Source organism: Chiloscyllium plagiosum, unplaced genomic scaffold (assembly GCF_037043375.1).
Source record: "Chiloscyllium plagiosum isolate Xiang-an unplaced genomic scaffold, Cpla_swu_hap1 HiC_scaffold_30, whole genome shotgun sequence".
In the NCBI taxonomy this organism is placed as follows: Eukaryota; Metazoa; Chordata; class Chondrichthyes; order Orectolobiformes; family Hemiscylliidae; genus Chiloscyllium; species Chiloscyllium plagiosum.
In genome coordinates, this window is record NW_028270168.1 from 30,689,750 (window position 1) to 30,702,229 (window position 12,480).

Here is a 12,480-nt window from a genome sequence, read left to right on the forward strand (position 1 = left end):
TCCGCATTCCCAGCCTCATCCCATGTCCAGCCCTCCCTCTCCTCCCTAATCCCTTGACCTGACACACTTGTCCAACTTCCTTTTCACCTATCTGCTCCACTCTTTCCACTGACCAATCACAATAACCCCCTGTCTGCATCCACCTACCACCGTCCCACCTACCTTTCTCTCAGCCCCACCCCCTCCCTTTGTTTATTTCTGAGCTTCCTTCCCCCTCCCTAGGCCTGATGAAGGATCCTGACTGAAACATTGACTTTCCTGCTCCTCTGATGCTAGTTGACCTGCTGTGTTTTTCCAGCTCAATATTTTATCAATTCTGACTCCAGCATCTGCAGTCCTCACTGATCCCAAGATGTTGTTAAACTTGAGTGCGTGCAGAAAAGATTTACAAGGATGTTGTTGCAGGGATTGGAGGGTTTGAGCTATAGAGAGAGGCTGAATAGGCTGGGGCCTTTTTCCCTGAAGCATGGGAGCCTGAGGGGTGATCTTTCAGAGGTTTATAAAACCATGGAGGGGCACGGATAGGTTGATAGCCAGGATCTTTTTCCTAGAGTGGGAGAGTCCAAACCTAGAAGGTAAAGGTTTAATGTGAAAGGGAAAGATTTAAAAGAGACCTAAGGGGCAGCTTTTTAACACAGAGGGTGGTGCCTTAATGAAGCAAGCTGCCAGAGGAACTGGTAGCGGCTGGTACAATTACAACATTTAAAAGGCATTTGGATGGATGTAGGAAGGGTTTAAGAAGGAAATGGGTCAAATGCTTTTTTTTAAGCTTACTTACAGTGTGGAAACAGGCCCTTCGGCCCAACAAATCCACAACGACCCGCTGAAGCGCAAACCACCCAGACTCATTCCCCTACATTTACCCTTTCACCTAACACTACGGGCAATTTAGTCTCGCCAATTCATCTAACCTGCACATTTTTGGATTGTGGGAGGAAACCGGAGCACCCGGAGGAAACCCACGCAGACACTGGGAGAATGTGCAAACTCCACACAGTCGCCTGATATGGGAATTGAACCCAGGTCTCTGGCACTGTGAGGCAGCAGTGCTAACCACTGTGCCACCGTGCCGCCCATATGCTGGCCAATGGGATTAGGTCAGATTGGGATGTCTGATCAGCACAGGCGAGATGGACCAAAGAGTCTGCTTCCATGCTGTATGACTCTAAAACAATCTCAAGATGTGATTTTAAACGAGAACTCATCAGATCTTTGTTATACATAAGAAAACCTTGTAACGGCAATTGTTTCTGAATTCAAAAGAGCTATTGGAATGAAGAACCAAAACAGGTGATAGCATTCTCTAGTTCATTTGTTATGGCATGTCTTGATCAATCAGAGTCAACCTGCCTAGTTTAAAATTTAAACAAAACAAGCAGTTAACTATCTGGCATCATTATCTTGTGCATTGTCCATGGTAACACCTCTGGGACACCCGGACCAACCAACCCAACCACCCTGTAGCTCAACATTTCAATTCCCCCTCCCACTCCACCAAGGATATGCAGGTCTTTGGACTCCTCCATCGTCAGACCACAACAAAACGACGGTTGGAGGAAGAACGCCTCATCGTCCGCCTAGGAACCCTCCAACCACAAGGGATGAACTCGGATTTCACCAATTTCCTCATTTCCCCTCCCCCCACCCTGTCTCAGTCAAATCTATCGAATTCAGCACCGCCTTCCTAACCTGCAATCTTCTTCCCGACCTCTCTGCCCCCACCCCAGTCTGACCTATCACCCTCACCTTGACCTCTTTCCACCTATCACATTTCCGACGCCCCTTCCCCAAGTCCCTCCTCCCTACCTTTTATCTTAGCCTGCTGGACAAACTTTCCTCATTCCTGAAGAAGGGCTTATGCCCGAAACGTTGATTCTCCTGTTCCCTGGATGCTGCCTGACCTGCTGCGCTTTTCCAGCAACACATTTCCAGCATGGTAACATGTCTACCAATCAGAGTCCACTTGCCAACCAATCATCATTTTGTTTTATTCATTTAAGAGACATGGGCATCAGTGGCTGGCCAGCATTTATTACATGTTCCTCGCTGCCCTTGAGAAGGAGCTGCCCTCTTGAACTACTGCAATCCATGTGCTGTAGGTAGACCCATAATGCATTTGGGAGGGAATTCCAGGACTTGGAGGGGACTTTATAGATGATGGTGTTCCTATGCATCTGCTGCCCTTGTCCTTCTAGATTGAAGTGGTCATGTGTTTGTAAAGTGCTGTTTCAGGGTCATTGGCAAATTTCTGCAGTGCATTCTGTAGATAGTGCACACTAGATTAGATTACTTACAGTGTGGAAACAGGCCCTTCGACCCTCTGAAGAGCAACCCACCCAGACCCATTCCCCTACATATACCCCTTCACCTAACACTACAGGCAATTTAGCATGGCCAATTCACCTAACCTGCACATTTTTGTACTGTGGGAGGAAACCGAAGCACCCGGAGGAAACCCACGCAGACACGGGGAGAATGTGCAAACTCCACACAGTCAGTCGCCTGAGGCGGGAATTGAACCCAGGTCTCTGGCGCTGTGAGGTAGCATTGCTAACCACTGTGCCACCGTACCATCCACTACTGCTACTGAGAGTCAGTGATGGAGGGAATGGATGTTTGTGGATGTGCCAATCAAGTGGGATACTTTGTTCTGGATGGACCAAGCATCTTGAGTATAGTTGAAGCTGTACCCATCCAGCCGAATGGGGAGTATTCTGCTTTGTAGATGGTTAACGTGTTTTAGGAAGTCAGGAAGTGAGTAACTCACAAAAGAATTCCTAGCCTCTGACCTGCTCTTGTAGCCACTGTATTTATATAGTGAGTCCAGTTGATTTTCTGATCAATGGTCATACAGTAGACAGGGGGGTAAATGTTGTTTTCCTTTTACTTTCTTGTGAAGTATTTCTTGTGAAGTGTTCTGATTTTTTGCAAAATGTAAAGCTTTGACAAAATTGTCTTTTTTAACCAATATTCACTTTAAGGACTATTTGCATGAACTGCCCAAACTGCTTCATAAATAAATATGGTACTTACCAGCTAACTGTTGGAAATAAGGTGCAAGGAAGATGGGTGATAGCAATTGACAATGCATGGAAGATTTTTGGATGAAGATAAAATCTAGTTTGGTTATTATGCCAATCTCTCAATGTTTAAATAACCTGTCAATATGCAATATCTAACATTCTATTATAAAGACTAGGCATTTGGATAATGTACTGGATAGCTACCCATACCCATGGAATTGCACCCCAGCAAACACAAGTACCTTAAGGGAGGAGAGAAACATTGATAAATAAAGCACATTTTACAAAAGGGGAGATTAGGATTTCTGTCATGATATTCCTTTAAGCTGTTTGTAATGCAGGAATTTAAGATCAAAAAGACCTTTCTCTAGTGATGGATTTTTCACACATCAGATTTTCTCTTTTGTTGATTATTTTCTATCTGATAAGTTTGTTACAATCAAATTGATTATTTTTGTTTTAATGTAATATTAATCATAATTTCAAATACAGTGAGTCATTTTATGTCTATCAATTACAATTTTAAAAAACCACAGTGCTACTCTTTATAAATGTTATATTTTTGTATTTTTAAAAATGTTTTTCCACAGCTGTATTTCTCAAGCTGTAACTGGATGACAACACATCCCTGCTTCAGCTTACTGTCTTCTCCCCATAATCCTTGATTCCCCTCCTGATCAATAATCTTATCTATCTCAGTCACTGCTCTCTGTGACAAAGAGTTCCAAAGGCGCACAACCCTCTGAGAGAAGAAATTCCTCCTCATCTTGGTCTTAAATTGGCAAGTCTTTCTCTGAGACTTTTTTTTTAGATTAGATTACATTACATTACATTACAGTGTGGAAACAGGCCCTTCAGCCCAACAAGTCCACACCTACCTGCCGAGGCGCAACCCACCCATACCCCTACATTTGCCCCTTACTTAACACTACGGGTAATTTAGCATGGCCAATTCACCTGACCTGCACATCTTTGGACAGTGGGAGGAAACCGGAGCACCCGGAGGAAACCCACACAGACACGGGGAGAACGTGCAAACTCCACACAGTCAGTCGCCTGAGGCGGGAACTGAACCCGAGTCTACAGGTGCTGTGAGGCAGCAGTGCTAACCACTATGCCACCATGCTGCCCACTTCATGGACAGAATTTTCCCCTCCCTGATGAGACATGAGTAATGGCAAGAAACAAGGGAAACTGCAGCTAGCATGGAAAAATATGATTCTTGATGTCCAGAAGTTATTTTTCCCTCAAGTCTTAAATGGTGACTTCAGAATCTCGTCATTGAGTGGCAACTATCATATTTCAACATATTTGGGTTTCATTTAAGCTCCAAATTGCCCTTTTAAATGTTATTTCCAATTCTGTCCTTGTAGCTGCAGCTCACCAATTGCTTGTCCTGGCCATTCTCCATATAAGTTGCCATCAGGAAACCACCAACCTCACCCCATCATCATGCCTCCTCTTTGCACCATTTCTAATACCATTTCAGCCCTTCAACAATTTGCTTTGGAGCCATGGGATATCTATGGCTTGTATGTTTCTGCCAGATTGCTTTGTGCATAGTGCCACACATGCATCTGGACCGCATGGATCTTATACTTGTCAGCTTGCTTTTCTTAGTGCTCATTCACTTCTTACATGGAGGTTGACAGCATCGCTGTTTCACATTGATTTCTTCGAGCACACTCATTGACTTTATCACTGACTTACTGCCTGCCAGCGATTTTGTGGTTTGCATTGCTTTCTTAGCATACCGGGTCTTTAGTACATTACTCAGCTACAGTCTGCCAGCCCCTACAGCTTGACGTGCTTTTAAGCACAGAGAAAGGCAGGCAGCCTTTAACAGTAGGGAGCACAATAGTCAAGGGGAGGACATGTTGCTTTATAACACTGTTACATTAACTTTACATCTGCAATATGTGCCAGGAAACACACTGCACATGCTTCAAGCACATACCCATATGTAAAATTCAAAAACGAGAGAAGATCTGAGTGTGCTTACAGATGGCCTACATTCAATCAGGATGCCAACACAGTATGTCAAGGAACTATCCTATCTCAGTCCAGGGGGTTGGCCAAGGTGAGTTGGGTATTGGTCTTACCAGAATCCAGAAGTCTTAACTGACCCCAGTCAGTCCTGCAGGTAAAATGCATTCATCCCAGGAATTAGTCCACTGCTGTAAAGACGTCAGACTGGGGAATGGATCACAGGCAATTCGGGACTAATGTGCCAAATCACTCTAGGGTGTGATCCCAGCCAGTCCTGGGAGGTTGGAGTCCTGAGGGAAGCAGACAAGTCACGAAGGGAATGGTGACAGTGATAGGATGTGACATCATAGTGAATAGAAAGGGTCAGGAATTCAAATAGGTCATGATAACACTGGAGAGTGATACAGCCAATGAGGGCAAATGAATTTCCAAAGTAATTGGCTCTCAGGTTAAAATGGGGTCATAAGGGAATCAACGGAAGCAGGGTAAGCTGAATGATCATAGGGCCACAGGGAACAAAAGGAACATGAAGGACAAGTGCAAGTTCATCATTGGCAGAGACTACAAATCACTCAGTGAAATTTTGTTGGAATGAAAATCATCTGTACAATAACTACACAAAATGGCTGATAACTTCACGTAAAGTGGGCAGAGGAAGTTAGTTTCTTTAAGTGTGGAGTAAAACTCATGGAAATAGAGGCTCAGCAGGGCAAGTACAAGAATCAAGCCTCCACTGATTAAGTAATGCCAGCCTATTGGTAATTAAATTCGACCTCAAGCAATCACAACCACTACATTCTGTACATTAATTGCATCCTTATCATGTCAGCTAAACAACTGTCATGGCAGCAAGGCGATTAAAAGCAAAACTTAAAGTTCTCATTGCAGAATCACCCAAAGTCTAGAAGATTGCACTTTGCAATGTACACTTTGTAAATTGACTTGTAAGCATGCAAGGACATGATCAGTGATGTGGAAGGGAGCTTTTCTTTAGGATTGGGGCCTTCTCATGCTTACTAGCAGAATTCCACTCTAGATGTAGCATGAAATCTTTGGCTATGTGACGTGTAATTAGATATGGTGACCTATCTCAGAGACCATTGCGGAGCTGTGTCAATGACCTCCTTGGGAAGTCCCTATGTCACACGGACTGAAGGTATAGCAAAGTTTCAATTGTTATGGATTGTGAGTGTTCAGGGGTTCCATCAATCTTTTTGACATTTCCCACACATTATCTATTCTTAGATCTCACATGGAAATTATCATGACAGGGATCAGTGAGGCCTTGATGCTACTCTGAAGACGAGACAGTGATTAGATTAGATTAGATTCCCTACAGTGTGGAAATAGGCCCTTTGGCCCAACCAGGTCACACCGACCCTCCGAAGAGCAACTCACCCAGACTCGTTTCCCCTCTGACTAATGCACCTAACACTATGGGCAATTTAGCATGGCCAATTCACCTGCCCTGCACATCTTTGGATTGTGGAAGGAAACCAGAGCACCCGGAGGAAACCCACACAGACACAGGGAGAATGTGCAAACTCCACACAGACAGTCATCCAAGGCTGCAATCAAACCTGGGACCCTGGTGTTGTGAGACAGCAATGCGAACCACTGAGCCACCGTGCCGCCCCAAAACTACAACATCAGTAAGACAGCAATGGCTGCCACACAGCCTCCAGAGGAAGAAGCAGCATGTGATGATCTATCAAGGAGGCAGAGGAGAATAATGAGACCCTATATCTACATCATCTTCAACTATCTGAAAAACAGGGCAGGCATTGATTAAGGGTGCTCCAGATCACCACCTCCAAACTGTGTTATCTGCTGGAGCAGGACTTTCGCTCAGAAGAACTGGATGTAAGTCCCATCTGGTGTCTCTCACAGTCACAGCTAAGCTGACTTTTCTTTTTACTGATGTCTCTCTTCAAGGAGCAGCTGGAGATCTGTGGCACCTCCCAATTCTCAACACATTAATGCATCTAGGATTTTGCTGATGTCAATTTCTCTAGATCTCAGTACTCATATCCTTCCCCCATGATGGGATGTCGGATTGTCCATCATCACTGACTTCCCCAAGATGCTGCGCGCCATCAATTGCACCTATTTGGTTTGAGAATATCTTATCACCAACCTACAGACTTCATCAACAGAAAATACTTCAATGTTCAAATTATATATCCATCAATGTCAATATCTGGAGGTCTACACCAGATATCCTGGGAGCTGTCGTGGCTCTTAAGTACCAAAGAACTCTCGAGTTCCAGCTTGCTACCAAGGTTATTAGGCCATAGAGGAATGGGTGCTTGGAGATAAGGGTATACCCTCACCAAACATGGCTTGTGACACCATTATGAAATCCTCAGACTGATGCAGAACAAAAACATAATGATGTCATGCTTTCACCAGAGTCTTGGTGCAACAGATCATAGATGAGGTTTTGAGCCTTGCAGTATAACCGAGAAAAGGTGTCCCACATCATTGTGGTATGTTGTACCCTTCACAACCAGAGCCAACAAATGGAGATGTCCTGAATGCAGACAAAATAGGAGATTGATCTTATGAAGATGAAGAAGAGGTTGAGGATTGGACATTGACCAGGAGAACTAGCCAAGAGAACATGACAGAAGAATGTAGAATTGAGCCTGTTAGGCTACAGGTAACTTAATTGAAACTCACTTCCAGAATGCATGAGCTGGGTTTTGACTTTGTTTAATTGTTTAATATTCTGATAGTGATACGGCAATCACCCTTTGCTTAATGCAAACATCACATAGACCTTGTTACATTTTGCAGTCTTTGACCTTTTTGCATTGCTGAATCAATGTCTCATTATCTATTTGATTGTATGTTTGATAACTTTATATGATTCCACATTACATATTCTACTGGCCATTCAGGGAAAAAAGCTGCAGTCAATGAGACAGTGCACTAACATCATTTGGCATTAAGATCTGGTAGTTCTTAAAGCTTCTGTCAGGATGGCATATCAGTGTTGTATAATGAGGTACCTCATGATAGTCAGCAGGTTGAAAGGAATCCTGAAAAATCTCGTTTTGACCCTTCTATCATTGGTAACCCTTCAATGCTTCTGAACCATCAAACCATACTTGACCTCATCTTTACCAATTTGCCAGCTGTAGATGCATCTGTCCAGGAGAAAGTGAGGACTGCAGATGCTGAAGATCAGAGCTGAAAATGTGTTGCTGGAAAAGCGCAGCAGGTCAGGCAGCATCCAAGGAGCAGGAGAATCGACGTTTCAGGCATGAGCCTGAAGAAGGGCTCATGCCCGAAACGTCGATTCTCCTGCTTCTTGGATGCTGCCTGACCTGCTGCGCTTTTCCAGCAACACATTTTCAGCGTGCATCTGTCCATGACAGTATTGATAAGGGCTGTGCATTGATTGCTCTTACGCAGAAAAAGTCCCACTTTCACATTAAGAATAAACTCCATCGTGTTGTGTGGCACTATCACTGTGCTAAATGGGACAGACATCAATTCAAGAATTGAGCATCCATGAGGTGCAGCGGGCCACCAACAGCAGCAGAATTGTACTCCATCACAATCTGTAACCTCATAACCTAGCATATCCCCCACTCAACCATTACCTTCAAGCCAGAGATCAACCCTGGTTCAATGGAGAGCGCAGGAGGGCATGACAGAAACAGCAGCAGGCATACCTGAAGACGAAGTGTCAATCTGGTCAAGCCATCAAACAGGACTACCTGCATTCCAAATAGCACAAGCAGTAACTTATAGACAGGACTAAGCGATCCCAAAACCAATGGATCAGATCTAAGACTTGCAATCCTGCCACATTCAGCCATGAATGATGGTAGACAATTAAACAACTCACTGGAAGAGGAAGCTCCACAAATATCCTATCCTCAATGAGAGAAGAGACCAGCACATCAGTGCAAAAGATAAGGCTGAAGGTTTCGCAGCAATCTTCTGCCAGGAGAAGCGCTGAGTGGATGATCCATCTCTGCCTCCTCCAGTGATCCCCAACATTACAGCTACCAATCTTCAACCAATTCAATTCACTCCATGTGATATCAAGAAACAGTCGGAGATACTGGATGCTGCAAAGGCTGTGGGCCCTGATGACATTCCAGCAAGAGTACTGAAGATGTGTGCTCCAAAACTTGCCACTTTCCTAGCCACACTCTTCCAATACAGTTACAACACTGGCATATACCCTACAATGTGGAAAATTGCCAAGGTATGTCATAAAAAGCAAGACAAATCAAACGCAGCCAATTATTGCTCCATCACTCTACTCTCGATCATCAGTGCTATCAAGCAGCACCTACTCAGCAATAACCTGTTCAGTGATACCCAGTTTGTGTTCTGTCAGGAACTCTCAGCTCCTGACCTCATTATAGCCTTGGTTCAAACATGGACAAAAGAGCTGAACTCTAAACGTGAACTTCTTATAGGCACAACTGGAAAACTGGAATCAGTAGGTATCGGGGGCAAACTTTCCAGTGATTGGAGTCATACCTGACACACATGAAGATGGTCATGGTTGTTGAAGGTCGGTCATGGTTGTTGAAGATCAGTCATCTCATCTCCAGGACATCTCTGCAGGAGTCCCTCAGGATACTGTCCTCGGCCCAATATCTCCAGCTGCTTCATCAATGACCTTATCTGCATCATAAGGTCAGAAGTGAAGATGTTTGCCAAAGATTGCACAATGTTCAGCACCATTCTTGACTCCTCAGATACTGAAGCAGTCCATGTTTAAAATGCAACAAAATCTGCACAATTTTGAAGCCTGAGCTGAAAATTGGCAAATCACATTCACGCCATGCATTGCCAGGCTATAATCATCACCAATAAGAGACAATCTAACTACTGCCCCTTGACATTTAATGGTGTTACCATTACTGAAACACACACTATCAACATCCTGGGGGTTAATATTAACCAGTAACTCAACTGGACTCACATCCAAACCAATTGGCTACAAGAGCAGGTCAGAGACTAGGAACACTGTGGCAAGTAACTCACCTCCTGACTCCCCAAAGCCTGCCCATCATCTACAAGGAACAAGTCAGGAGTAAACTTGAATACATGCCTGGATAAGTTGAGCTCCAACAACACTCAAGAAGCTTGACAACATCCAGGACAAGGCAGCTTGCTTAATTGGTACTACATCCATAAGCAACTATTCCCTCATCCCAATGCTCAGTAGCAGCAGTGTGTACTATCTACAAGATGCACTGCAGAAATTCACCAAAGATCCTTAGACAGCACCTTCCAAACTCTCAATCATTTCATCTAGAAGGACAAGTGCATCAGATATGTGGGAACAGCACCACCTTCAAATTCCCTTCCAAGCCACTCACCATCCTGACTTGGAAATATATCATTGTTCCTTCACTGTTGCTGGGTCAAAATCCTGGAATTCCCTCCTTAATGGCATTGTGGGTCAACCCACAGCAGATGGACTGCAGCAGTTCAAGAAGGCAGTTCACCAACACCTCAGGGGCAACTAGGGACAGGCAATAAATGCTGGACAGCCACATCCCACAAATGATTTTTTTTAAAAAAGTGTGTATGGACTGAAAGTACTTTTAAATGCTTGAGCATTCTCAATCGAGCTTATAAGAGACAGCACTTTGTATAGCTTTTGTCTACAGACCACTGCATGACAGGAAGAGCGGTAATGAGAGTTGTTATTTTTGTACATCTCCCAGCCTTGAGTGGCAGTGCACTGCTATGGAAAAGCTGATAAATAGAATGCACCTTCCTCTGCAGAGACATGTAGCCTCATCACTGATTTAGTGTTCTCACTGACAAGATGGGTGTTAATATAGACTGATGTGTGAAGGCCAGTTCTGGCACGTTCCTTCTAACTCCAACATTGTCCACATTAAAATGCAATGTCTTAGCTGAAGTCTTCCAAATCACAGTTCAAAGATCCCTCATGTCTGATGTCATCTGCAGCGAAGGAGTCAGTTGCTTGTGAGAGATGAACAATGCTTGGCCATTATTACTTATTTCATCCTTGAGCTGTCTGAATAGGTTGCACATTTTTCACTTGCATAACTTAATCAGGTCCAACAGTGAAAATGATACCACAGCAGGCTTTGTAACAGTGTATATAAACACTTATTTATAAAGATGAAAGGCTATTTACAATGAAACTTTACCCAGGCCATTTGTTTCCTCAATATGTTCTCCTCTTCCTCTACTTCCCACTATGGGTTGGAGGGAGTCTGCTTTGTGGTTAGCCTTGTTCACATGGAACACTAGCACAGTGTCCCATGGTGCCTTTCAGCCTCGGCATCCTGGGATTGCCTTGCCCAGATGCAGGGCCACCTTCCTCAATTTGAACTTATGCAAACTTTGGCATTATGGTCAGGAGGAAGTGGAGGGAATGGGCCTCTGGTGTGTCCTGCCAGGAAACTTTGGAGAGAGGGAAGTCCTGTGTGTGGCTCTACCTCCAAGTGGCTGCCTTCTTGTACCATCCTGTCTTCCTCTGGGGAAGGACATTTGGAATGAGGTCAATATTCCTTTTCCTGTTTTCATCTTGCCATCATTGCCATCTAGGACTAGAGCAATGAAATGCAGGTTCCTGCACATATCTAACAATTAGCTGGAACTGGGTCTCCACAGCAGTCTACAATCTGCCTAAGCAGTGCCAGATGTAAACATGCAGAAACAACACCATACTGATTACATTGGTGGACACTCCCGTTTTTCAAGTTAGCTTACTGAGTACCTTTTATAACATTCCTGCTGTTCCCGTGTCTACATGTACAGTTTGGCAAAGTCATTGAAGGCTGAGAGCAGGGACTCATCTTCTGCCTGTGGCTGAACTGAACCCTCGTCGCCAGCATTCCTCTGAATGTCAGAGTATATCAGCGAAAAATACCTGGGTATTTTTCCCTCAACCAGCTACAGAGATGTGTCAGTGATACGCTCACCATATTGTCTCTCAACTCTGTTCTAGAAAGAATAAATCACAGAAATGAAATTCTCTAAAGTTGTGGAAGATGCAGGTGAAGGTCTGGTGATGGTCAGATGTCCATCATCTAGGGGGTTCATTGGCTTCCTCCTTAGGCGTGAAGGTAGAGAAGAGGGTCTTTATGGTAGTCTCTTTGCGGATGTTGATTGGGTGGAGCTAGTGCTTGCATAAGGGAGGAGAGAAGCTTAGTTGTTGAAGAGGGATTAAACATTTGTGCAAATTAAGGAGGAGTTAATGCTGTTAAGCGACAGTATATGCCATTTATTAGATTGGCAGCTATTTGAAATCTCTCCATCGCCACTTGAACAATCATACTGTTCTCCGGCAATCGAGAATTTTGTCCTTGTAGAGATTGAGAAACCTGATGTCTGCAACCTCTGCCATCTTGGACCAATATATCCTTGAATTAAATGTGATGATGCATGATGAGGTTGCGCCAGTGAAAAAGGCACATCCACCAATGGTGGGGATCATGTGGGAATCAGAATC